The following is a 26,731-nucleotide window of genomic DNA, read 5'->3' as shown; positions in this document are numbered from 1 at the left end:
ATCAATTTTTGTTTTTATTTTATTGTTTTTCAAGACAGGGTTTATTTGTGCATCAGTCCTGACTGTCCTGGAACGAACTTTGTAGACCAGGCTAGCCTTGAACTCAGATCTTTTTGGAACTCATTGGAAGATCAGGATGGCCTCGAACTCAAAAGATCCACCTGGCTCTGCCTCCTGAGTGCTAGGATTAAAGGCATGCACCACCACTGCCGGGCTAGACTGTCAGTTTTTAAGAAGTGATTAAAATACCTGAGTGTTTTATCATTGTAGGGATGAGGACATGCAACCAACGTGGTCATGCATGAAGAAGTGCTTTCAGTAGACAACAAGAAGACCCTAAGAGAGACATACATGGATCTAATCTACAGTTGATTAGGGAAGAAGAAAAAGACAAGATCTCCTGAGTAAATTGGGAGCGTGGGGACCTTGGCAGAAGGTAGAAGGGGAGGGTAGAGAAGGGAGGGAAGTGAAGAAAAATGTAGAGCTCAATAAAAACATTTTTTTTAAAAAAAGTGCTTTCAAAATGCCAGTGCCTGCTCTGAGCAAGACTGAAAGAAGCATAATAATAATAATAATAATAATAATAATTAATAATAAAATAATAATAATGCAGTCTGTCATTTAAAATAGCGCATGTTTAAATGTGGTCTAGCTGTCCCAGATGCAGCTTAAATGCTCATACTTATATTGGCTGCTGATTTGTGTAGCCATGGGTCTGGTTTGGTTACCTGAGTTGTTAAGGTCAGAGCTTAAGCTCTTGGACCCTGACTTACTGGGCCCTGCCACTCATCCCCCCCCCCCCCCAGCATGCCGGTTAGACAGACGAGTAATAGTCAAGGGCAGAGGGAGGTGCGTTCTGCGTTCCGGCCTTGGGGAGAAGACCAAATTAAGAGAGCCAGTGGATACCCCACCTCCCCCAAACTCCTTGCCGTGGGTCTCGATGAGGCTTAGATTGAAACAGAAGACAAGGGGCGCATGTAAGGACGCAGTCCGGCTGCCATCCCGCCCTTGTCACCCTTGTCCCAGGGTCAGTGTCCCTATCACCCCCCCCCCCACCCCCCCCACCCCCCACCCCCCGTCAGAACTGTCTTATCTCTTTGCAGAGGCGGGTTCCTGCTCTAGCTGGCACCAACCTTCAGGTTTTTCTTTCTCTCAGCATGAGATTCCCGAGGAAATTCCAGTTTCTCAGAAACCATTGTTTCCACGGTCCGAAGCCAATGGGAGGGGCACAGTGTCTGTTGAAGGTCCCTACTCCTGCCAGGATCATTGCCATCTGCTTTCTTTCTTTTTCTTTTGTTAAAATATTTGTTTATTATGCACACAATATTCTGTCTGTGTGTATGCCTGAAGGCCAGAAGAGGGCACCAGACCTCATTGCAGAGGGTTGTGAGCCACCATGTGGTTGCTGGGAATTGAACTCAGGACCTTTGGAAGAGCAGGCAATGCTCTTAACCGCTGAGCCATCTCTCCAGCCCCTGCCATCTGCTTTCTGATGAAGGCCGGTCTCTGTAAGGATTAACATAAGGTCGGCCCGCCTGGTGCAAGTACCTTTACCCACGGAGCCATATCACCAGCCTTACAAGAATGTTCGTGTTAGAGGCTGGGGAATCTAGTCCAGCAACAGAGCGCTTGCCTCCCGTGCCTGCCCTGGGGTCAATGCCTGGTATCCTATACACAAACACATCCCCCCGCCCCCCACACACACACCCACGCCACCAGATTTCAAAAACTAAAATAAGCAAACAGGAACAATGTTCTTTCCAGATAGCCTAAGGAGCTTGCTGTTTTGGAAGCAAAGGAGTCTTCTGAGGGTTGGTTTCATTCAGTTACCCTTACCTGTTCATTGCTAAGCCCCACCCCCACCCCCACTGCCACCCCTCACCCCGTACACTTACACTGTTTACTGATTGGAGCCAGGAGGACGAAGACAGACAGGTCCTGTCACTGGGAGCCGAACCATCCCCTGCATAAGGTGTATGTTGAATATGAAAACCTGTAGGAGGCAGCATTGATGATGCAGACCAAAGTTGTAAAGTCACAAGATGTAGCTCAAGTCACAAGATGTAGCTCTGCCTTGACCACAGCTGGGATTTTATTAAGGTCGGGCTGTGCTTAGAACGTGTGTTTAGAAGCCTTGAGTGCTTTGGATTGTAGGGGAAGTTGCATCTGGGAATGTTTGAATAAACTGATATTGTTTTTCAAGGATGTAACTGGGGATTGTTTTCCTTAATATTAGAGTATTGCTTTTCAGCTTAACTCAGTATTTAAAATGTTTTGGTTTTGTAAAAAAAAAAAAAAAAAAAAAAAAAAAAGTCCATAAGTATTGCTGAGTTATGGTCAATTATTAAACACAGTATTGTTTTTCTCTAGTTGCTGCTGAGACAGACTACTAATTTAAGGAGAGAGGAAGGGAAGATTTGTTTTACTTTAGGCTTATGGTTTTGGTGGTAGGTAGCTACAGTCAGGAGGCAGCTAGAGCAGAACTCTAATGCCAAGGAGGTCTGTTGGTTTGTCCAACGTGACAAGTGAAATTACCTGGCGCGGGTGAGGAGGAAACACACACAAAAAAAAAACGCAACAAACCTGCCTAGGAGTTTATTGGTGAGGTGGATATGCAGAGAGTGGGCTTGAACATGGCGTCCTGCTTTTAAGGGCTGCCTAGTACATTCGCATGGGGGATGGTGTGGTTACGTTGTACGCAGATGACTGGAGCTCAGGCATGCGCACAAGGGCTCACACAGTTGCCTCAGACGTAGGTGACGCAACCTTGTTGCACGTGGGTCAGGCAGGGTCCCTTAAGATCCCCTGGGGCCATTCGGCACTTCTGCCTGAGGGCTTATCTGCACGCACGGCCCTAGAACCCGGGAAGTGTCAGCCATGCTGCGTGGCTGAATCATTACAAGTGTATTTACCTTTGTCAGAATTTGCCCAAAATGTCACCTAATGAGGATATACGGTTTTGTATTTTCGGCATCAATGTGTGAGAGAGCCAGGAGCTTCTCATCCTCTGCAGACTTTGATGATGTTGGTTTTAGACTTTAGTTGGTGACTCTAACAGTGTTTCTTTGTTTTAAATGGTAGCCCCCAATGACATACAGCATCGGAGATCGTTGACACTGGTGTGTGCTATCCGTGTGTGTTCTCTGATGAAGTATCTGTCCCATTGTTGTTTGGGGCTTGGTTTTGGTTCTTTAGACATAGTCTTGCTCCATAGCCCAGGCTGAGCTCAAACTTGCAGGCGCCCTTGTCTTTCAGCCTCCTGCAGGCTGAGATAACAGTTTTGCACCTCCTTCAGATCTTCTGTGCTTTTTAACTGGGCTCTTTATTTTCTTATGTTGCAATAAGTCTCTGAGTATTGATATTTTTTAAATTATATTTATTTATGTTACTTTATATGTGACTGTTGTGTGCATATGTTCCATGCATGTGCTTGGCGCCAGTCGAGGTCAGAAGGCAGCATTGGATCCCCCAAAACTAGAGTTACCGATGATTGTAAACCACCATGTGGATGCTAGGAATTGAATCTGTATAACTCTGCACTAGCAACAAGTGCCCTTAACCATGGAGCAGTCTTTCCGGCATCTCTATTGGGGGTTTAAGTCCTCTGCTAGTTATGTATTTTGAAAGGAAAAAGAGTTCCCCTAGTTTGTGAATTGTCCTAATCCTCTTAACTGTCTTTTGGCAGGCAGAAGTTAATTAAATCCAGCTTACCCACTATTTTCTTTGTTTATGTTTTTGATGTTGTGTCTAAAATCTAAAATGTATCCTATTGCCTAATACATAGTCATAAGAATTCTCGTGTTCTCGTCTATGTCAGCACCTACATGCTTTTGCAACGTGGTGGTGCCCGGTTGCTGAAGCAGTATGTTGGAGGCTCTGCAGTTTGAAATTTCTACTGTCCCAACCATTGTAGATAGGTTTACCTGACAGCACACACTCATCGCTTTTCACCTGGACACCCATAGACAAATGTCAGCCAATCAGGGATCCTGAACCTTAGAAATTACTCGCCCCTGCCCCTACCTTTGCTATTATAAAAGCCCAACCCCAACTGAGCTGAGGGCTCTCCCATCACTCCAATATGTTGGAGAATAAAGGCTCTTTGCTTTTGCATATAGAACTTGGTCTCCTAGATGGTTTATTTTTGGGGGGGGGGGCTCCATTATCTGGGTATAACACTCATACCATCTCCCATATGAAACCCCTTTGTTCCTACCTCATCTCTCACCCTACTATTAGAAGGTGACTCATCCACTAGTCTGTTCCTACACATCACCAAGTGTGATGACAAAGACTGGGAGGCCAGAGGCAGAGCATTTGCCTGTGTGAGCCTCTCCCTTAGGTCCTTAGCACCTCAGAAAGGCAGGTGGGGAGGGAGTGTATGAATGGATAGTCTACCCTTGCTGGAAAGATGGCAAGGCACATGCACACATTTCTTTGCTCATTTGGAGCTGTGATCGTTTACTGTCTGCCAGCTTCAAGCACAGATGAATAAGGATCCTCTTTACTTTGTCCCACGATAAGTGTTAGACACGTTAGAGAGGGAAGATGAAGCCTCAGGGCATTTCCCATGTGCAACATCTCATACCTGTCCTAACGTAGTCTTCACTGTCAGGTAAAGATTGTTGGAAAATGATATTCTTGGCGTCACACAGAGAAACACCCAGACAAAGCAAAAGTAATGCAGCAAGGCAGCTTCGTTTGGTAAAAAAGGATACACCGCAGCCCCGTTTGGGTTAGCAAGCACATGGGAGTTGTGGGGAGGGTAATTACGTCACTTAATTTTCATCCTAATGTAGGTGGTGACTATGTCTCATCTGGCTAATTCATAATCTATGCAAAGGAAATGAAGGAAACAGGGGAGGGCTGGGCTGCTCCGGCTCATCAAGTTCCTGGGAATGTCACACAGGGCCTTTATGCAAATGAAAGTTTAACCAGGTGGAGGCTGGTGTTAAAGATTTTATACACACAACACACACACACACACACACACACACACACGCGCGGTGGGCAAGATTTATGGACTATCGATCTTTGGTACACTAGCCACATTTGGTTAACTGTTTTTTATAAGATAGTATCCAAGATGACTAACGTCTGCTCACTGATCATGACTGGCAGGAATGAAGTCAAGAGACCATGTGTCTCAAACTGACTATCAGACCACTGAAACAGTGGACCCAAAGAAATGGGATGTCCCCCTGGAATCTCGGTTTTGGGAGAAGGAAAAGGCCCAGGCAGTCGGGGAGTTTTATCTCCTGGAAAGAGATGCCACCCAGCTCTGGCAACTTGTCATAGCATATTCTAGAACAAGACTGCGGTTCAAACAACGAGAGGTCACAGGGAGCACACCTTGACTGAGATGGTGTAGTCTTGATTATCCTGAGCCTCAATTCAGGAGCCTAAAGACAAATTTGGGGAGTTCCCTGGTTCTATTTGTCCCTTTTCCAATGTGGCCTTCTAGAAGAAGTCTCTTTTTTCTGCTTTCTACTATTTTTAGATGATTTTTAAAAACTAACCTATTATGTGTGTGCACGTGTGCGCCCTCATGAGTTTCTGTGCACCCTGTGCATGCAGGCTCCCACAGAGGATGGTGCAGATCTCCTGGTCCTGGCGATGCAGGCAGTTGTGAGCTGCCTGACGTAGATGCTGGGAACAGAGCAGGAAGCTTAACAACTGGACCACCCCTCCAGCCCCTCTCTGCTTTCCGATTTTAATTTAACTCTTTTAATTTGCTTACTGAGAAGATTACCAGTTGACACCCGCAGTTCAAGTGCAGACTCAACGCTCCCTCCTATCGTTGGCCCTTCTCACACCTAAGGGATAGTGACTGGCTGTGTATGAATGGCGTGGGAGCTCCAGGCAAAGCGTGTGTCTGACTTGTGACATTTTTGTGTCAGCCCAGTTGTGTCCAGCCACCACTGTGACAGCCCGTGGGAGCTTGTGGGGTTCCTCAGCCCCACCAGCAGGTCCCCGTTCACATCCTGCTGAGCCTACGCACCCCAAGTGTTCCTAGCACGGGGCTTCCAAGTGCACTGTGCTCTCTTCCTTTTTATCTTACTCAAGATTTGCTTACAAAACCCTCCGCTACTCTTAACTCACTTCTGTTTTTCTTCTTCTTCCCTTTTTTCCCAGTTATTCCTGATATTTGAATTCTTTTTTCCCTTTTTTTAAATTGATTTTTTTATTAAGCTCTACATTTTTCTCTGTTCCCCTCTCTGCTTCTCCCCTACCCCCTTCAACCCTCCCCCAAGGACCCCATGCTCCCAATTTACTCGTAGTTCTATGTGGACAGAAAATAACTCTGAGGTCCCCAGAGCTCAATTTCTTAACTTGCATCTTGTTCTCTCTCAAAAAAACATCCTTTCTGCAGAACTTAGTATGTGGGAGAGTTTTCCATGTGAAACAAGTTTAGATAAATCAGCCATGATGCAGTTTGTTCTGGGATTCCTTTGGAGGAATGTTGGAGCCTCGCAGGGCATAGATGTCTGAGACAGATGTTGCTGAAGCCACGTTAACTCTGTCATTTATGAGACAGGCTACAAGAACAAAAACCAAGCCAAAACAGTGTCTCCAAAAGGAGCAAACTGCTGAAGGCCAGAGCAAGAAACATCTCAGAAACCTCACCAGGACAAACAACGGACCAGGGCTGGGACTGACGAGGGTGTGGGTAGCTACAGGAAATGGATTGCTAACCACGTCACTATAGCAGATACGGTTGGCTGGGGAACGGGTTGAGTTCATATCAGTCTTGAGGGACTGAATTCAGTCAAGAACCAGTTTAACAGAAGTTGGTTTGGCAAAGGAGTGGTTAAGTTAGTCTAAGCAGAGCCCTCCAAAGAGAGATTGCCATGGATGTCCCAAGATGGACAGCAACCCAGTGGGTTCTTCATTAGGATTTTAAAGTTTCTGACTATGTATGAGGTGAGCGTTAGAGCATCCAGGCTCTTTAGGCCCTAAGCACACAAGCTACTGGGAAGCCCTCAAAACTCTACTGTCAGGGATCAAGGCAACTTGAGTTATAGCCACAGCCACAGGTTAGTCTTGTCAGCTCAGCTCTCACACCCAGCTGCTAGCCCTTTTGTTTCCTTCTTCTGGGTACCCATCCTCCCTGTTTTAACGTTTGTTTTTACTGTAATTTAATGACCAGCAAGAGAGACCTCCATAATAGATGGGTATCCAGCGTCCTCGTTCTTGGTGAGTCCAGTGTTAACCCTGCTGAGATACTTAGCAGCCGTTCATCCACTTATTAACCTACTGAAGTACATATACTACAGGATCCCGTGATTTTAGATTCCACATTCACTGGCTGCACTCCCCACCCCTTGCCAAAGGTCTCTTCTACCTAAGACCTTCACATAACTCTGCCCATAGGCTAAATATGTTTCTTCATATTGAGTAATTCTTTCTTGATTGATTTTTATACTGAGCTTCATTTTTCTTTTCTGTTTTGATTTTAAAGGGCAGGATTATGTAACCCAGGCTGGCTTTGGGTTTACTATGTAGTAGAGGTTGACCTTTAACCTTGAACTCCTGGTCCTTCTGCCTTTACCTTCCAGCTGCTAGGATTACAGGCATGTGCTACTGTGCCCAGTTTCACTTCTATTTTCAAAGATAGGATTTATTTTTATTTAAGTAAGAGTAGTAATTGTAGTAAATATGTGAATTGTACTTTCAGTCTATCAATTATGTAATTAAGTTATATTTAAGCAGAGGTGTGGACCACCTTGCTACTTGGTGTTGTGACCACAAGAGGCATCTTGCTTAAAAGCAAACTTTTAATAAACCATGGCTGAGTAATTTTATTTCTTCATCAACACCCATCCCCTAATATGTAATGAGTACAAGGAAAAATGAGGCTTACTGTTTCTGTCCTCAGTTTATGATGATAATTGAGAAGACTTATTATCATAAACTTCTTTTTATAGAGACGCTATGGTAGCTGATATTGGAAATCTGTCTCAGAAATGTTTGGCCCATCTTTCTTTCTTATTCTTTTTCTTCCTTTTCTTCAGACGTGTTGAGTCTCTTTCTTAATTATACTAGCAGCCTTTAAGAAAATTTGATTCCTAAATAAGAGGAAAGTTTAAATAATTTATAAACCTGTTTTCTTTGTTGCCATCTTTATATTTACATATGAAACTTAAAAAAAAACACAGGATAGAGGGTTGGAGAGATGACTCAGTGGTTAAAGAACACTTGTTGCTCTTACAGATTCCGTTTCCGGCATCCCCATCGTGGCTTCTAACTATCCATTTCATCATAACCCCAGTGCCAGGGAATCTGGAATCTTCTGATCACCACGGGCACAGGCATGTGTGGTGCATATACATATGTGTAGGCGAAACACTCAAAGTCATAAGATAAAAATAGCGAAATCTAAAACAAGAAAAGCAGCAGGGTAAGGAAACCCCTACCGTTGTTTTGTAGCCATGAACAGACCATGAACCTCTTACACCTTGCAATGATACATGGTGAAGGAGTATTTAATTATTCCATTGTATTTATTATGGCTTAAGCAGTTTCTTAACTGTTACAGACTGAGGATTTTAGAGTTTCATTGTTACTAACAATGTCCTGATTAATACGTTCAGGTAAATTTTGTTCATGTTTGTAAAATCAAAGGCGTATTTTATTTTACAGCTTAATAGCAGTTTGATAATTTTGGTTGTTTTTTTAAGGCTAGTTAGTAAATGAAAAGATAGTAGTTTTCAAAATTTGAATTTCTTTGTTTACTAGTCAGGTTAAATACTCTTTCAGTTCCGGCGTTGAAACATGAAGGTTTTTTTTTTTTCCTTTTTTTAAAAATGAAGATTCACAGGCATTTGCTAAAATTAAAAAGTAGTTTAATTTTCACTGTTATAGTATGGTGCATTTTTATGGCTTCTATTTTTCCCTCTATTTTAGAAGTTTGGATGTAACACCCATGAGATTACTTTGTGTCATGGAGGGGAAAGCCAGACTGAGCCAGGGAAGACGCACCCACTGTGGAATGCAGGGGTTGTAAGGCACAAGCTCATAATCACCCCTTCTCTCTGGGCTTTAAAAATGAAAAGATGAGTGGCCTCCTGTTCCCAGGATGGTCCAGACACAGTCCATATTGGGCACAGGGAAGTACAGGGTGGCCTTTCAGATATTTTAAATTTCAGAGTCTATAATTAGAAAACACTCTGTATTTTTTATACAGTTTTACCCTAATCACACCCATCCTTATTAGTGGCTCATCTCTTCTCCTTTCTCCTCTTTTCTTTTTCTTATTTTTTCTTTTTAAAAAAAGAGAAGGAAAAACAATTAAGGTCTCACTCTGGAGTCCTGGCTGCAGTTCACTGTGTAGACCAGGCTGGCCTTGAACTCAGATCTGGTGCTGGGATTAAAGGTGTGCACCACCATGCCCAGCTCTGCCCCTCTTGGTATACATCTGTAGGCACATCCTACACTCTGCCTCTGAGGGTTTTCAGTGTCACACTTGTGTGCCACACTTCTAAAATGCTGTCGTCTCTCCCTTTCCATTACCTCAGGGACTTCTGATCATTTTTTGCAAGACATTGACACTTTGTTTATAAAAACAGGGCTCCCTTGGTGGCCAACTCCAGATAGGGGTGCCCTTGCCTTAGTGCTGGGGTACAAGCATATACCACCAAGCCCACTTTAAACATGTGATTCTTAGCATGAGTTAGTGAAGAAATATTGGCATATAACCATCAACTCTGCCAGGCCAGTTAAAAGCCTAACAGTGCCTCTTCCCTCCTGGTGCTTACAGCCTCACAGAGAGGAAATAAATAAATCTTATCTTATCTACCAATTGGCCAAATAATTGCTCTTAGAGAACTACATTACTAGAATTGCATTCCTAGAATTTCTTCTACATTGACAGAGAAGAAAATGCAGAGTAAGGTAGAACAAGTGTAAGGGGTCCCAGAAGGCCTCTTTAAGGAAGTAAAGTTTGTCCAGGGATGTGCAGGATTGATGCCATTCCCACGGCAGAATGCTGCACATTGTCCCTGTGAACTGCAAGTAGAATATTCTATGTCTGCTTTCTATAGCAATATACCACGTGGACCAGAATGAAACTGAGCTGCGGTAGTCCACTTATATATATACACCCTGGGCAATGTTTACCATTGGCATCATTTCAAAATAACTAGGAGGGGGTTGGGATGTTTGTGAAAGCACACACACACACAGACAGGGACACAGAGAGAGGGAGGGTGTGTGTGTGTGTGTGTGTGTGTGTGTGAGAGAGAGAGAGGGGGGGGAGGGAGGGAGAGGGAGAGACAGAGACAGACAGAGAGTGGGAGGGAGGGAGAGAGAGAGAGAGAGAGAGAGAGAGAGAGAGAGAGAGAGAGAGAGAGAGAGAGAGAGGTTAGCCTGATTTGATCATTGCACACTGTCCACATGTATTGAAAATTTGAAATTCCACAGTGTATTAAAAAAGTATGTTCAGTCTTTATGTTGTAGTTAAGTGGAGAGATTAACAGCATTTTACCTTAAGAAAAAAGTCTTAAATAGTCTCTAGAACTTAGCCACATTAAACGGGAAAGGTTGACAAACTGGGATGGGATTTCCTCCCAACTTTATGAAATAGTCACGGGTTTTTCACACATCACAGTGTCTATACAGTTCAAGGCTGTCTGAGGGAAGGCATTACTTTTCTTAGTTAGGGTTTCTATTGCTGGAAGAATCTGTTTTAGTTTACAACTCTCTGGTCACACTCCATTGCTGAGGGAAGTCAGGGCAGGAACCTGGAGGTGGAAGCTGATGCAGAGGCTGAGGAGGGGTGCTGCATACTGGCTTCCCATGACTTCCCCAGCCTGCTTTCCTATAGAACCCAGGGCCACCACCCTAGAGGTGGTACTGCCCACATCAGCCATCACTTTTAAAACATGAACTACGGGCTTGCCCACAGGCCAGTTATACCAAAATGACTCTAGCATGTGCCAAGTTGATGTAAACACTATTCAGTACAGACCCCTCTTTAAAAGCTGAGACTTTTTTCTCTAACGATAATAGAAATTTACAGAAAACTCACCTGCCATCTGATACATACATACATACATACATCTATAGTAATGTATGTTTTAACTACAAGAGCTTAGAACCTGAGTGACCATATCAAGACGGAATACACTTCTGAGTTGTTTGATCCCAAGATGCTTCTCTTCCAGAGGGCGACTCTCAGATCTATTAGATCTGGGTACAGAGTGCTCTTCTGCCTGGAGGCACAGAGTGTTTCCCCATGGCTGTTTTTCAGGCATCTCCCCTTCTTAGAGGATATGTCTTTCTTTCCCGCCCCGCCTCCTCCTGCTCTGACTATGCAGGACCATGGCTGTAGGGATGGAGGAGAGGGTGGGCAAGGATCTCTGTGTAGCACTGACTGTGACTTCCTCTTGGCTTCTCACTCATCATAATGAAACCTCTAATGATGTCTTAACAATGGTGACCTGGGCCTTCACCGTTGCTCAGGCCTCTTGTGTTGAGATCTGCAGGACTGTGTTAAACCTCTGAAGTGTGAGGAGACCTTCACACACCTCAACCTGAGCCCAAGTTGTAGTCATTTTGTAAGACCTTAGGTATAGCCTGCCTTGATACTGATTCTATTCATTTAGCAAGTCCATATGCTCAATGCTATTCCCTTAATATGAAGTGCTCCCATTAAACCAATTCTTTTAAGGACCTTGTCAAGTTTGTATGCTTACTGCCTCAATCCATGGAGGAGGAGGCTAAAGGCCCATGGCATTAGGTTTGCATTTCATGCCCAGTTCTCCCTTGGCTGCCTTTGTGAGCAAGAGCCCCTGTTCTGTGTTCGAACAACTACATTCCCTACTTGGTAACAGTTCTTTACTGGTCTGAGTTCTAGAACTTACCTGTGAACTTGTCCATGGCCCATCATCTTCCAAAGAAAAGTCTCCAAATTCTGTGGCATTCTGTCTTTTCTCAATGTAACGGAGTACATTGGGATGGGTACATGATTTTGGCGTGGCTACCCACGCCCAGTTTGACAGAAAGTGTCGCGCTTAGCTGTGTTGCTGAACAGAACTTGATAACAATCAGTTGAACAAGCTGATGATATTAACTAATAGAAAATACTGTATTGTACACGCTTTTAATTATGGGCCAACTTGTTTGTCCACAGCACAAGAGCAATCGCTTGATTTTGTTTGACCTCTTTGCTGTCTAAGGAATTCAGCCAACTCTATCCACGCCCTAGAATTGCAACTGTGAAGGACCTCTGAAGTGTTCAACATGCAGACCCGAGTTCTTAGAAAGATCAGTGTGGACTTGGGAGTCAGGAAGCCCCAGTGTAACTGAGTTGATGTCCTGGTGTCATCGTGGTGATGGCCTGCTGTGGCTGCGCCAAGGGCCTGGTGTAGGTATACAGGTACCTGGACTCTGTAAACTCTTCACCCTCAAGTGAATCTGGACTCCTCAGTACAGCTAACACCCTAACTTCTTTGTGTTACTACTCCAAGGGAGCACTCAGTTGTCTGCCCCAGCTGATCCTTAGGAACAGCTCGTGGCTAAGACCCTTGAAGCTCAACTCCCTACCTGGACTCTTTGAAATTAGGGTTAATTTTATTCTTGAAACTTAAATTCAGTACAGAGATCTTTCTGTTTGCTGTCTGGTCCTTTGGGCACAGACAGGGTTTCTCTGTGTAGCCCTTCTGTCCTGAAAAACTGTGTAGGTTTTATTATTTTATTATTTTATTTTTTATTAAAAATTTCCACCTCTGCCTCTCCTCCCATTTCCCTCCCCCTCCCCCCCCCACTCTCCCTCTCCTCTCTCTCCAGTCCAAAGAGCAGTCAGGGTTCCCTGCCCTGTGGGAAGTCCAAGGTCTTCCCCCCTCCATCCAGGTCTAGGAAGGTGAGCATCCAAACAGACTAGGCTCCCACAAAGCCAGTTTTTATTGCTACAAATATGTAGTATTGACCTTGTGGGAATTCAGCCCTCATTGGGCCATGTAATCCAAGCATAATACTGTTTTCTTGGAGATGGAGAGATGTCGCAGTGGTTAAGAATACTCGCTGGAGCTGGGCTATGGGCTATGGTTGCACAAGCCTTTAGTCCCAGCACTTAGGAGGCAGAGGCAGGTGGATCTCTGTGAGTTTAAGGCCAGCCTGGCCTACAAGAGCTAATTTCAGGATCTGCTCCAAAGCTAGAGAAACCTTGTCTTGAAAAACAAAACAAACAAACAACAAAAAAAAACACTCACTGGCTGCTCTCTCAGAGATCCTGGGTTCGATTCCCAGCATCCACCTGGTGGCTCACAGCCTTCTGAAACTCTAGTTCCAGAGGATCTGATGTCCTCCTCTGACTTCCACAGTCACTGTGTGTACACAAAGCATAGACATACATGCAGGCAAAACACTCCCACATTAAAAATAAATAAATTAGCAACAAAAAAAATCATTAAAGTGTTTTTTCCCTCATCAGTTAAGGTTCATTGCCCTACACAGCATTCTGTAGGCTTGTTTGTCTTCTGTAAAATGCAGACTAATTCTTGGAATATTGCTAGGGTTAGAATGCCTATATGGGCTGAGATTAGGAATGTATTTCTCAATACCAGACAGTGGTGCTGCCTCCCCGCCTGTATGGTAGCGTCTGTCCCATGGAAGTCAGGTGAAGAAAATAACTGAATTATTCTATAGATACTTACTGAATGTTGTCTGTTTGCCAGACGCTCTTTTCGGTGTTTGGGATAAGCAGTGAACCAAACAGGAAGCTCCCGTGTTGCCACCATCCCTAGCTGGGAGCAGGGAGGCACAGAGAATTGGTTTTTGCCTCAGGTATCCTGGGGAAAATCCCTTCAATATGGCAGATAAACCGGGTGGAGAGGGAAGGGATCAGCGTCTGCTTTGAAAAATAACCCACCCCTGTGGTCCAGATGCTGCAGATTTCAGAAGTTCATGAAAACAACAGAGAAAAAAACAGGGCTTATCAATACAAGTTGAGCTGAAAGCTCACTTTTCAATTATACTATTTCCATTCCTCAACCTCTTGTCAGGATCAAAACATCCTTTTTTAGAATGCCTAAACAAGCAAATGAATTTATGCTTCATCATGTAAAAAGTGTGCAGTAGAGGAAGCCATGCTGTAACTTTCTCCTAACTGTATGTGGAGCGAGTTTGACAAATGAATCCTGACGGCACCTGCTAACCGCAGCCACAGAACCATCCTTGGGGCAGATGTACAAGTTCGCCTGCCCACCTTTGGCTGGTGTATTAGTTCCTTTTCTCTTGCTGTGACTGAACACCAGATGAATCGGGTTTGGTTCCCAGCACCTGCATGGTAGCTCACAACCGTCCGTAACTACAGTGCCCATCCAGCATCTTCTTCTGGCCTCCACAGACACTTCATGCACCGGTGCGCAGACATAGATACATAAACAAAAAACAAAGGTTAAGAACAACAACAAAATACCAACTTTTTAAAGTTTCATTTTATTTACTTAGGCTGAGGATTGAACGAGCATCAGGCCCCACATGTGCTAAACATTACCACTAAGCTGCATCCATAACCCCCAAATTTTTTTTATCATGTCTCAGCGTTTTGGCTAAGATCAAACGAAGAGTTTATGTTTTCTGTAGTCAAGAGCAATGGTTTCGAATGCTCGGCTTTCATTAGTATGGTTTTTGCAGATTATTGGCAACTTTTCTTGTTGCTGAGAGCAAATGCAAGATAAGAAGCTCATTAAAAAGAGTTTATTTTAGTTTGAGGAGAGATAGCCCAGGGAAGATGCAGGCCCTGGAGGTGACTGGTCATGTTGTGTCTGCAGTCAGAAGGGAGAGGGAGGGAGGAAAGAAGGGGGAAGCGAGGAGGAGAGAGAGAACTAGTGATGGCCCAGCTGACTTTCTCATTATTCAGTCTGGGGACCCCAGTTCATATGGTGGGGTCCTCAGTTCTGGAAATACTGTCACAGACACACCCAGAATCTTGTTTCCAAGGTGATTCAAAACGCAGTCCGCTTGACAACGGAGAGTAACCGTACCGGCTGACATCAGATAGTACGCGGCTGTTGCTTCTTCTAGGGGTGATAAGGAACACTGAGTGACATTGTGACAGCCATCATTCTTAGTGCTTCCCATGTGTTACCTCCTAGTTTTCATGCTAACCTTATTGAGTAGCTACTAGCTACTCTACTATTGGTTCCACTTCAGAGTTAGAGGGTTATGTCACTTTCCCCAAAATTAAGTGATTTGCTAGAATATGACAGGATAGAATTTGATAAGTCTTTCTTATTTACCCACTAAACTATTAGGCAGCAGGTTTTTTTTTTTTTTTTTTTTTTTTTGGTTTTTTGAGACAGGGTTTCTCTGTGGCTTTTTAAAGCCTGTCCTGGAACTAGCTCTTGTAGACCAGGCTGGTCTCAAACTCACAGAGATCCGCCTGCCTCTGCCTCCCGAGTGCTGGGATTAAAGGCGTGCGCCACCACCGCCCGGCGGCAGCAGGTTTTTCTAAGCCACACACATGGTAACATCTCCCTGGTACCTCAGGAACCTGGGTAAACATAAACACACATAACCATAGACATTCATTCTTTAGTATAGCAGTGGTATAATTCCTTGCTGCTGAGTGCCCAGAATCATATTTGGAAGTTTTGAAAAATTTTAAAAAATGGAGAACACCACCCCCAGGTCCTTTATTTCTGAGGCAAAGCCAAAATATGTTAGCGTGGCCTTGCTGAGTTTCTGAGGATCCAGACTTACTCTTTCCAGCCAAGTTCACTTGCCTACTGCTTGTAAACATAATAATGGTCCCTTCTGCACATACCATCCCTTCTGGCTCAGATGAGTCCACTCTTAGCTAACTGGCTTCCTCTTCATCCTTCAGATCTGAGTTGAGAAAGCCTTTCTTCCCAGAAGACTTCTGAACTTTCCAGACAAGTTGTGTCCTTGGCTTTGTGTTGCTATAACCCTGAACTTTTGATTACTCAACCATATATCTCCCTGTGTAATAGGGAATTATTTAGTTTCTCAACTATTCTGTAGACTCTCTGAAACAGGGAACTAAGACTGGCTTGTTCACCTGGCCATAACTGGCAGATGCCTAAATGAAGGTTAAATACCTTTTCAAAATATGAGCTAGTCAGGGGTCATTTAATTCTCAAGGTACACACACCAGACACTGCTTACTGTCCTAGACAGCACACTGTGTACAAGTGATGATCAGGGATCCTTAGTCAATCAGAGGAGTGAAATTCTTTTAGAGTTTTTATGGAACAGGTACCAACACATTCATGAGTTTAAATTCTTAGGTGCCAGCAGGCAGACTTGTTTCTCAAGGTCCAGACAATCTGAAGACCTGAGCTTTCAATAATGCGTGAGCCTAAACCTTACATGGTTAAGCACTTTAAAACGTTTGTGAAGTAATTCACACCCTTTAGATCTTGCCAGTAATTATAAACACAGCCAGTTTTGGTCATGGCAATACCTTTTTCTTAAATATTTTATGAATTTTTCTTTTAAATACGTCTTTGGAAAGAACACTGTTTTTGGAGATGATAAAGATTTCCCATGATGATTGAGATGGTCAGACCTAAACACATAATGCATGCAAACAATGCTAAACAAATTTAGCAGTCAGTATTTACATGGCACGGGAGGTGTTGGGGGGAATTTATGTGATTGATATTTTAAAATTAAAAATAAATTAAGAAAAATTGAAAAGTAAGTCTATACTTGCCTAGCTGTCAAAAATAGAGTAAATTCATATTACCCTTAGAGTGTGTTTTACTGCCTATGGTATGAAGCACACTGAAAATGCAGTATCAGGTGGTAAGAAGAAGAAAAACTTCTAAAGTTGCCTTTTTACCCTTCAATCTAAAAATGTTAAATGAGTTTAGAATATAGGGCTTTCCCAAAAAGATTAAGCCTACACTTTACTTTGTTGTATTTATAGTAGGTATGTTCACTGAAATGTAAAAACACCCAGAATACTCAAAAAGGAAAATTAAAAATAGAAGGGGGAAAAAACCATCCATGTATCTGATACCTATATTTTTAGCACCTCCCCCCCAAATTTTGTTGTTGTTTATCGAGACCTGGCTGTAACAGTCCTGGCTGTCCTGCAGCTCACTCTGTAGACCAGGCTGGCCTTAAACTCACAGAGATCTGCCTTCCTCTGCCTCCCGAGTGCTGGGATTATTAAAGACATGCGTCCACACCACACGGCTAAAACAAAATAAAACAAACAATTAGCACTCATTTCCTTTGAATATTTAATATAGAAATAACCGGGAAAATAAGGAATCCAAAAAAGAAAAAAGAACAAAATAGTGACAGAATGGATGTGATCATATCTCATGGTGTTTATGTATGAAATTCTCAATTAAAAAAAAAGGAAGAAAGAAAATTACAGAAAAAGGCTAATATGTTGGAGACTTATACTAGGAGTCTAGGCTTCTAGCTCAGAGTGTTTGGGGGATGGGAGAACGGAAGATTCATCCCAGGACTTTGGGTGCTGGGCAACTCTGCTGTGTCCCCAGCTAACATCCTGTTGGTTTGGATTCTTAGCTTCTGTAGGAACCCAAGTACATACACCATCCTGAATTTGAAGATAAATTAGTAAAATGGCGCTAGCCAGCTGTGTCATCTCAATGGTATTTGAGGGTGAATTCTTTCAATTCTGAAACTGATTATTTTGCAAGCCACAATTCTTGATATAAGAAAAAAAAAGTGAAATAGTTTTCTGGTCTGGAATATATTCTACCAAATGAGTCAATCTTCTTACAAACAAACAAACAGAAACGCTTGTTGATTATGAGGTCAGAGTCCCTGACTCAGTGCTGTTAGGGAGTGTGTTACATGTACTGAGTTCCTAAGAGGGAAACTCACTAGTAAGGGATGACGAATAAGTAACTTCCTGACTCTTAGAATTCCATTGTCCTTGGATGAGCAAGAGTTCTGTAATGACCTTCCAATCTTGCCTTTCCTTCAGCCACAAAGGAATGGGTGTGTTGTCTAGATGCCGTGTACCTCTGAATTCTCTTGACCTAAAAGGACTGGCTGTAGAAACCTCCACTACCAGCAAGGAGAAAGGGAGAAAAAAAAATGTCAGGATTAAGCATTAAACCAACAGCGAGTGTGCAGCTGGGAGAAGGTCACCTCGAGTAAATAATCAGCCCACATTCAACTGTACCTGGACTGAGCTGCTTTTCCATTGCCAAACACAGACCAGTAACTAGGCAACCGTGACTCGCACACTCTGAACACTTCACGGCAATGAAATGGCTAACCCCCACGTTTCCAGGAAATGCCCTCTTCAGTTGCTGGGGACCCGGGTGAACACTCACGCTGCACTCAGGTGACCCTTAGCTTGTTGATGGTCAGTGTTTGAGAGATGTCACCGTAGGACAAACACAGATGTGCCTGAGAAGGAAGGGTTAAGGTGGGGAAAGTTGCGTGGTGAGCCGGTCTTTCCACGGAGTGACTCATGGGCAACGAAATCCTTTGCCTTTAGGGAGGGAAAATGGCACATTCCTAATTACTAACACAGCCTAGGATCCCAGCAAGTCACACCACAGCTTAGTGGCTGAGAGAGGTTCTAGATCCAGATTGCCTGTCATTCTGCGGGATTTCTGAGTTTGGCTTGTGGTTCCTCAGAGGTGGACAGTGACGGTTCCTCCCGCATGAAATGGCTGTGCATATTGAGGTCACTAGGTAGGAAGAAGTAGGACCATCAAGCAGTGCTTCTTCTCTGTGCTCTGCAGAAGGGGCCGCTGACCCCCAAGGAGGCCCCACTGAATTAAGAAGAAAGGCAAGGAGAGAAGACACGGATAAATGGGAGTGTTCTCAACATGTTAAAAAATATGTTGAGGTTTTGAGGACTCTGATTACAGAAATTGTAACTATACACGTCAGGAAACTATCTAAGGGTCTAATTCCATACTTTGGAGATGGGATGATGAAAAGGCCCATTAGCTTCGCACCATGAGAATGTGTTTGTGACTCCTAAGATTGCCCTAGCACACCGAAGGAAGAAATCGTTTATACATTATGCCCCATCACGCTCTTTTTTTGGAAGGATTTATGATGAAAACTGTAAGGACACAAAGTAGCCGCAGGAAGTCACGGGAAATTCTGGGAGCTTCTATCTGACAGATATGCAAATAAGCACACGTGCGACTGGCCCAAGGTACTTAAGGGTTTTGGCAAAATGCAGCAGCCACTGGAGGTCCAGAATGGAGGTGCTTGGCTAGAGGCCAAGCGATGTCACATTGTGACGAGACCTGGACTCTCTCAGCTTGGAATGGGTGGAAGAGAGAGCCCTGAGTAAGTAGTGAAGTGGGCCATTTTGTGGGCCTGTGGGCAGGTCTGTAGGATCATGGAGAAGGTGTGGAAGCCCGGTGGCAGCACCACCTCACCTGATCTCTTTAGAGGTCTGTCTGACTTCTTGAATTTCTCTTTTAGAGGGAGGTCAGTTGTTAGGGAATCCTGTGGGGTCAATGTGACTCACCTTGGGTCAGGAGGTCAGCTGGACCAGAATGTGTTCTGTGTCTGTGAACCTGTGGGAGCTGTGACATTTAAAAGCAGAATGAGGAAGGGTAGGTGGTACTTCCTTCCCACTGAACTTGCTGCCTGGTTCTGTCAGGTCTGGGTGGGGCTGATAAGCAGGTAAAATTGTTTTACGGAAGTTGTAGAACCCAAAGTCCATCAGGGAACTGGCTTTCGGAACTGCCCCCAAGCCAGTCTTTATTAAATTAACCGGAAACCTTGTTCAACTGTATGCCATAAGCCACCTTTGTGGGGTGACTTCTACTGGGCTCCTAGCCACGGTGGGTTTACATGTTCTGGGGTAGGAGCAGGAGGATTAGAACTGTTAGGCAAAAGGAACACAGATAAAGGAGAAATAAGAGACGGAAACATAGGATAATATCGGGAGGGACTTCTAGTGAATACTGACAGTAGCCTGCATTTAATTTCCATTTGCTTAAATACCCTGACCCTGATAGGTAGGAGTAAGATAAACTACATTCACGTGATACAAGGAATGAACAGACCAGTTGAAGGACTAGGGACTGCATTCTTACTGAAACATTCTGTTGCCAGAACAAGACAAGTGAAGCTCACATTCTAGACCCAAAGATTCTAAAGGCAAACCACTCCCTTCGTGGATCCTTAGACTTTTGTTGAGGTAGCAACAGATCTGTCTTAATACCTGAAATACCAGGTTTGGATATTAGCCACACCTGTTGACAATAACCTTGAGTGAGTAGAACTCTCTGACCTGTTATTTGAACTGTTGACAATAACCTCGAAGGAACAGAGAAGTTCCAACTCTCTGACCTTTAGTCAAGATAGAATGGACCCATACCTGTGGCCCGGTCAACTGTATGACGCAGAAGCACATTCCTTTTTGTTCAGTTAATTATGAAGGCTTTTTTCTTTCTGTTTTGTTTTGAGACAGGGTCTCATCTAGCCTAGGCTGGCCTTGAACTCCTCACCTTCCTGTCTCCCTTCCCAAGTGCTAGAATTAGAGGCTGATGATTGAAAAGACAAGCCAGAGTCAGACAAATACCACACATTTTCTCTCACATGGATTCTAGGTTTTATATACATGGATACATAGATGGATGTTATTTTGCTGATAAAGACATCTTTATATTGTGCTGCATATATATATGTGTGCTTATGTATATAATATATGTAATATTTGTGCATATAATATGCTACACATATTTTTATTAACTACAGTATGTGATTCAGGTACATGTGTGGTGTGTGTGTGTGTGTGTGCGCGCACGCATGCATGAATGCTATATCTAGGTTAAAACTGGAGTGGTATGCCATCCATAGGGAAAAAAGTCAAATACAGGATGGAAAATTATATTCTCGTTTGATAAAGAATCTACCCCTAAGCAGTAATGCTAGTGGATGGACCTTGTAAATCAAGGGTTGCAGGGCAGCATCTGGGATTTATTTGAGTAGTGTATCACATGCCTACTGTGCACAGGCCGTGGGTTTGCTCCCCAGCTGTGGAAGATTACTTGAAATATTTCATTTTTCAACTTTAAATACTTGGTGTTACATTTTCTACATTTCTGTGCTACATGTGTGGTGGTCAGAAAACACGTAGCAGGAGGCCACTCTCTATGTGTCTTCAGGACCAAGTGCAGGTTACTGAGCCCAGCAGCCAATGCCTCCACCTGCTGTGTCATCTTGCTTGCCTTGTTTCTAAGTACTTTAAAGCTTATTTTCCTTTGATGTGTATGCGTGTCTTGTCTGCATGTGTGCGTGTGTTCTCAGTGTGGTGTGTAGGCGCCGGGAGCTGAACACGGGTCCTATGCTCTAAACCTCTGAGCTATTTCTCTAACCTCAATTTTAAAGTACTCTGGAAAATGCTTTTTGACTATCAACTGTGTTAGATGTATTTATGCTAACTAGCATTATTTACTAGGACTGGATCTGTAGCCATCACTAAGCTGCTGTGTAGGCGCCGGGAGCTGAACACGGGTCCTATGCTCTAAACCTCTGAGCTATTTCTCTAACCTCAATTTTAAAGTACTCTAGGAAAATGCTTTTTGACTATCAACTGTGTTAGATGTATTTATGCTAACTAGCATTATTTACTAGGACTGGATCTGTAGCCATCTGATGCTCACTGGGCAGCACAATACCTACCCTTTGCTCCTTTGGGGCTGGCCTCTGAGCTCACCCATTACCTCTGCATTGTTGGACTTGCTTATCAACCATGGCTTGTTTTAGAAAGTTTCAGCTTTAGCTTCCACTTAAAATAATTTTCTTTAGTATTAATGATCAACTTTTTGCTCCGATGAGGCTGAATCAAGAAGTCTTTATTAAAACCCTACTTAAGTAGAGGTGTGGGGGCGAGAGCATGCTCTAGGAGGCAGAGGGATGGTCGAGACCAGCCTGGGCAAGACCTGTTTCACAAAGCAGCCACAATTATTAAAAAAAACACCTTATTTAATCAGATTCATCCCCCATGTGATAGGATGTTCCACATCACGTCTCCCACAATGCTTCCCCTACCCCTTTCCAGCTCTATTCTATTGCTGCCTAGGTAGTAATAAGTGGAACTCAGTGGGTGATTTTTTTCATGATTTATTTCCCTATTCCTGTGACTTATTCTATCTGATGACCTGAAGAATACAGAAAGAAGGCAAATCATGTTTTAAATTTATAGGAATTTATCATTTAATATCATCCTTTCTTTAGGGTAGGGCCGAAGAAACTCAAGAGCTGGGGGGATTGTTTGTTCTTTCAAAGTGCAAAGTCTGGGCTGGAAACCAGATACAGGATTCTACTGTGCTACCCTAAAAGAGGCCTGTTTTCTTTACTCCTGAGTGTCGTAAGGGGATAGAGTACTGGGTGAACTTTTGTCTATATATGCTGATGGCAAGCTAAATAATTCCACCATTAAAAAACTCTTTGGGGGCTATCAGTATCTCCTGTCACACTGAGAGCCTATCTGGAGCACTATGGTTAGCTTGCTCTATTGCCCTATCCTGCTTCTTTTTTCTCCTTGAGAAATGAGTTTCATCACCATCTGTAGCTGTCTTTGCTGTGAGCATTACCATTTTCTTTTCAAGTGGAATTGTATATATTTGCTAATCTACAAACCTGACCTGGAGTCCAGGAAAACTGTCAAGTAAAGAGGCTGTCCTAAATGAGAAAACTGCTAAATGACCTAGCCTGGCTTGGTCATGGTTGCCCACTGTCAACTGAGATCAGGATGCTGGTGTGTAATGTCTGACGAGATTTCAGATGCCTCCCCCAAAACAGAAATGACAGACTTCCCTACCAGTTGTTGCAGGATGGAAGCTGAAGGCTTGCATGGAAAGTGAGCCCGCTTGTTAGACATGCCACCCAGGTGATACTAAAAAAAGTTATCTTAGGCAAACCACAAGTAACAAGTTCAAGGCCAGGGCTATCCGAGCCTCTGTCTCATGTGCATTTGAGCACACACACTGAAAGGACCTCAAAGTCAGCCCAAGATACCCCAAGACCAAGTTCCCAAGACAAAGGAGATTTTTTTTGCCCCAGAAGGACAGAGGGCAGAGATAAGGGACAGACAGGAGATGGAGAAGCGGAAAGGAAGGAATGAGGGAGGGAGGGAGGGAGGGGAAGGGATATTTGCCCTGAAGGGGCAAAGAACTGTCTCTGGATAGGAAGGAGGCAGATGTGGTCAATAGGGAAATGGTGGTTTATAAAGGAAGAGGGGAATCCCATGTTAGGATATGGTGTTTAATTTTTATTGGGCATGGTAATTAGGGTAGTCAAAGGGGGACTTCTGATTGATGGGCTTCAATACTTTGATAGCTGGACCATAGTAGTCAACCTTAGGGAAAGTGGTCTACTAAGGGACTAGATCCTGGTGGCCAGCTTTAGGGATGTAATCTAACAGTTTAGTGTGGTAGAGGAGACGGGGAGGGGCAAGGTCTGCCCGAGCCTTTTTGCCATGCTCGAGTTGGCTAGAACCACTCACACACATTCCAGCCTACTTTTGTTAAACTACAGTCATTTAAGCAAGGTGCAGTGACGTATGTCTGTAGTTTCAACTACTTGAAACTAGTAGGTAGGAGGATTGCTAGAGGCCAGGAATGTGAGCTTGTCTTGGCAACATAGTGAGATTTCCTAATTAAAAAAAAAAAAAAAAGATTTGGTAGAGAGACTAGAACATATTATTAATAAATTTCAGGAGCTAGAGAGATGCCTAGAGAGTGGGTTAGAACACCTGCTGTGCAGCCCTAAAGACCTGAGCACAGATGGCACCAGATGCCAGGTCTTGGCTTGTGCACAGCTCTCACCCCAGCATTGGAAGGAAGCAGAGATGAGGTGTGCTGGGGCGTGCCTAGCAGAAACATGTGAGTCCCAGGCTTGGGAGAGACCCTGCCTCCAAGAAATAAGACAGAATAAGACAGCTTCTATTAATCTACACATAGGTATATGCACGCACACACACACACACACACACACACACACACTCACAAAGAGAGAGGGGGGGAGGGAGAGAGAGAGAGCCTCTGCGCTTAAAAATCTGTTACTTAAAAAAAGTTTAGACAAAGTAATGAATTCCAGTTGGTTTTGCACGATCACAATGGTGATAAAATCATTAATGTACACGTAGTATTTGTAAACAAAAGCTTTCTTAAAAATAAAATTTTTAAAAGCCAAAAACTGGTTTTACATCCTAAATTAGACTTGTTAACATAGGGAATTCTTTTGACTTCTGCCTCCTTATCAATGCCTGCAATTGTTGTTGTAAATAGGGAGTCTTCAGAGTGCTCAACCAACATTTCCTCCAAACCTCACAGTTAGTCTTCAAATACAGGTTCAGACTGTGAGTCAGGGAGAGATCTTCAGAGAGTCTGTGGGTGGCTACCACCTCCTGAAAGCAAAAGTAGCCTTGAGTTCAGGTTTTTTTGTTTGTTTTTGCTGTGTGTGTGTGTGTGTGTGTGTGTTCAAGGTGAAGCCTCTTTTGGATCAACGTGTAGCTGTTTTCCACATCATTTATTTATTTATTTAGGATATTTTATGAATTACCTGCATTGAGAATGGCACATACGGAACAAATGAATTTGTGTTTAGATTTGGGTCTTATCTTCAGGATACCCTTTGTATGTATGAATGTGTTCCAAAAATTTCAAAAGAACAGTAGAAATTTGAAATACTTCTGGCCATTGTCTAAGCATTTCAGATAAGGTGTACTTCACCGCGTTGACAGATAATCTCTGAATCTTCCTTCCACCTGTAGGACAACTGGGGTTTTGTTTGTTTGGCGTGGTAATTTTGAGACAGGGCTTCCTGTGTATGTAACCTGGGGTTAGCCTCAAACTCAGCATCTTCCTACCTCATCCTCCTGATCTGGGATTCTACATCTGCTCCATCATGTCCTGCTGGGCCATTTCTAACACAACTGTGTAACAATAATGCGTACACATCTGAGCCAGAAGTCAAGCTAAAGAATGGTAACCACACCACGCCCAATGGGAGGGTCAGTATCGAGGAAAGCTGTAACCAGCGATTTCAAGCGGGGACACTAAGGAGAGGTGGATTGAAGCCTCGCCAAGCTACTTGTTCTGTGCTTCGGGGTCTCAGAACATTCCCTATGGGGTGTCATGGAGGTGTTTCTTGGAGGTTGTTGTGGCCTCTATCTGCCGAGACCTGAGGCAGGTAGGGCAGTGTGTAAGGGAGAAAGCCTGGTAAGAGGGGACTGTTCTAGTGAAGTGAACAGAAAAACGTAGGAAATTTAGGGAAAAGGAAAAAGTTAAATCTTAAAATCAAAGACTGGAAAGGAAGGTAGAGGTCAGATCATGAAGAGCCTTGTGCACAATTCTAGGAAATGCTGGAAGTTCAGGAAAAAAAAAGACCATTATCCTCCCAAGAAGCAGGCTTGAGGAAAACGATGACCTGCCTGAGGTTATTATTAAGGACGTGATGTCCACTCTGGTGAGATTAGCATAAATAAAAGCTTCCAGCTGGCTTAAGAGATTGCTTTAAAAGAAACTAATAGAGTTCACAATATTATGCTGTGTTTCGTTTATGTTTACATTTTCTTCTTTTTCCCGTAGTCAAAATAAGCAGTGAACTTTTGGGCCAAAGGAAGCCGTCAGAGGGATTTAAAGAGGGCAGGAAACCAGGAGATGGGCTGGGAGCTCTGAAGCAAACCACCTTAGATGTCATGATGGCTGCTGGCGGAGCTTGAGTTTCTACTTGATCGAGGGCATCTGTGCCTTCTGTCTCCATGAACTGCTCCCTGCTGTCTGCCCCGCTATCAATACTTTCACTCCTCAAAGAACCAGTGGTGCCCGGTGCTCAATGACCATAGCAGCTTGTTTTCCAGTCCCTTCAGTAGATGCTGTCTTTGCACTTTCTCTGGCCCTCTGGAAGCAGGAACTCCTTCTAAACCGAATTCAGCTTGAGAGAGAAGCAGCACCTGGATAGTGGGGAGGATTCAAAGTGAGCCTTGGTGATCAAGAGAGGGCTATGAAGCTGAGGCAGTAGCCTCAACTTTATTTACTCTGAGTAGTTAGGTAGATGGTAAAATTTACTGTGGGAATAAAATAAGGAGGAAGATACATTCCTAGTGGGCGGAAATGGCAGTGTCGTTTGGGGCAGGAGTTGTAAGCCATTTGCCTTTTCCATCCTCTGCGCTCTGAGCTCTTGGGTGGACATCACATTTCTCAGCCCTCTACGCATGATGTCAAGATGCTTTTTAGCCATGTTATGCATGTGTGAACCGGCTATATGCCAACAGCTGTCCGTGTCTGGTGCTCAGTGCTCACTACATACAGGTTGAGCTGCTTTTGTTAGTTTAGGTAGTGATATAAAACATGCTGTATGTTTTTTCAGTGCAAAAAGATTCAGAAGTAAGTGTTTCATATTGTGTTGCTAAGATACCCTGAAATATGCATATACACAATGTGAATGTCCTCCTTTTGGGGCATAAGCTTGGGCAATAGGCTTCCAGTATCCTATAGGCTCTTGTTACAAATGTTAAACATTTCGTGTGTTTTAAGAGATGTTTTCAGAACAAATGCATAAAAACCAAAAACCTCATTTTTCTGGGCTCTTAGTTCATCAGGAGGAATGAGGCAGAGTTTCACTGAGACATCTTCAAGTGGTTATTTATACTCAAGTACTTTTATTTAGGTAACATCGTCAATGAAAATTAGATTTCATGGAAATAAGATTGGATATGAAATTGCATCTTTTAGCTTCCTGATGTTAATTGAGCACTGACTTTATATTGTCTCTTGGCCCCCTCTAAGCT

The 26,731-nt window shown here is 43.6% G+C and overlaps 1 protein-coding gene across 3 annotated transcripts in view; it reads left to right on the top strand.

The window, feature by feature from the left end:
* Sgms2 (sphingomyelin synthase 2) overlaps positions 1-26,731 on the top strand; it is a 77,658-nt gene that overhangs the window by 13,330 nt on the left and 37,597 nt on the right. The gene's annotated exons all lie outside the window — the stretch shown is intronic.

The sequence above is a fragment of the Arvicola amphibius genome, chromosome 14 (assembly GCF_903992535.2).
Source record: "Arvicola amphibius chromosome 14, mArvAmp1.2, whole genome shotgun sequence".
NCBI lineage: Eukaryota > Metazoa > Chordata > Mammalia > Rodentia > Cricetidae > Arvicola > Arvicola amphibius.
Note: the sequence above shows the minus strand (reverse complement) of the source record. Positions and strands in the feature narration are given on the sequence as shown.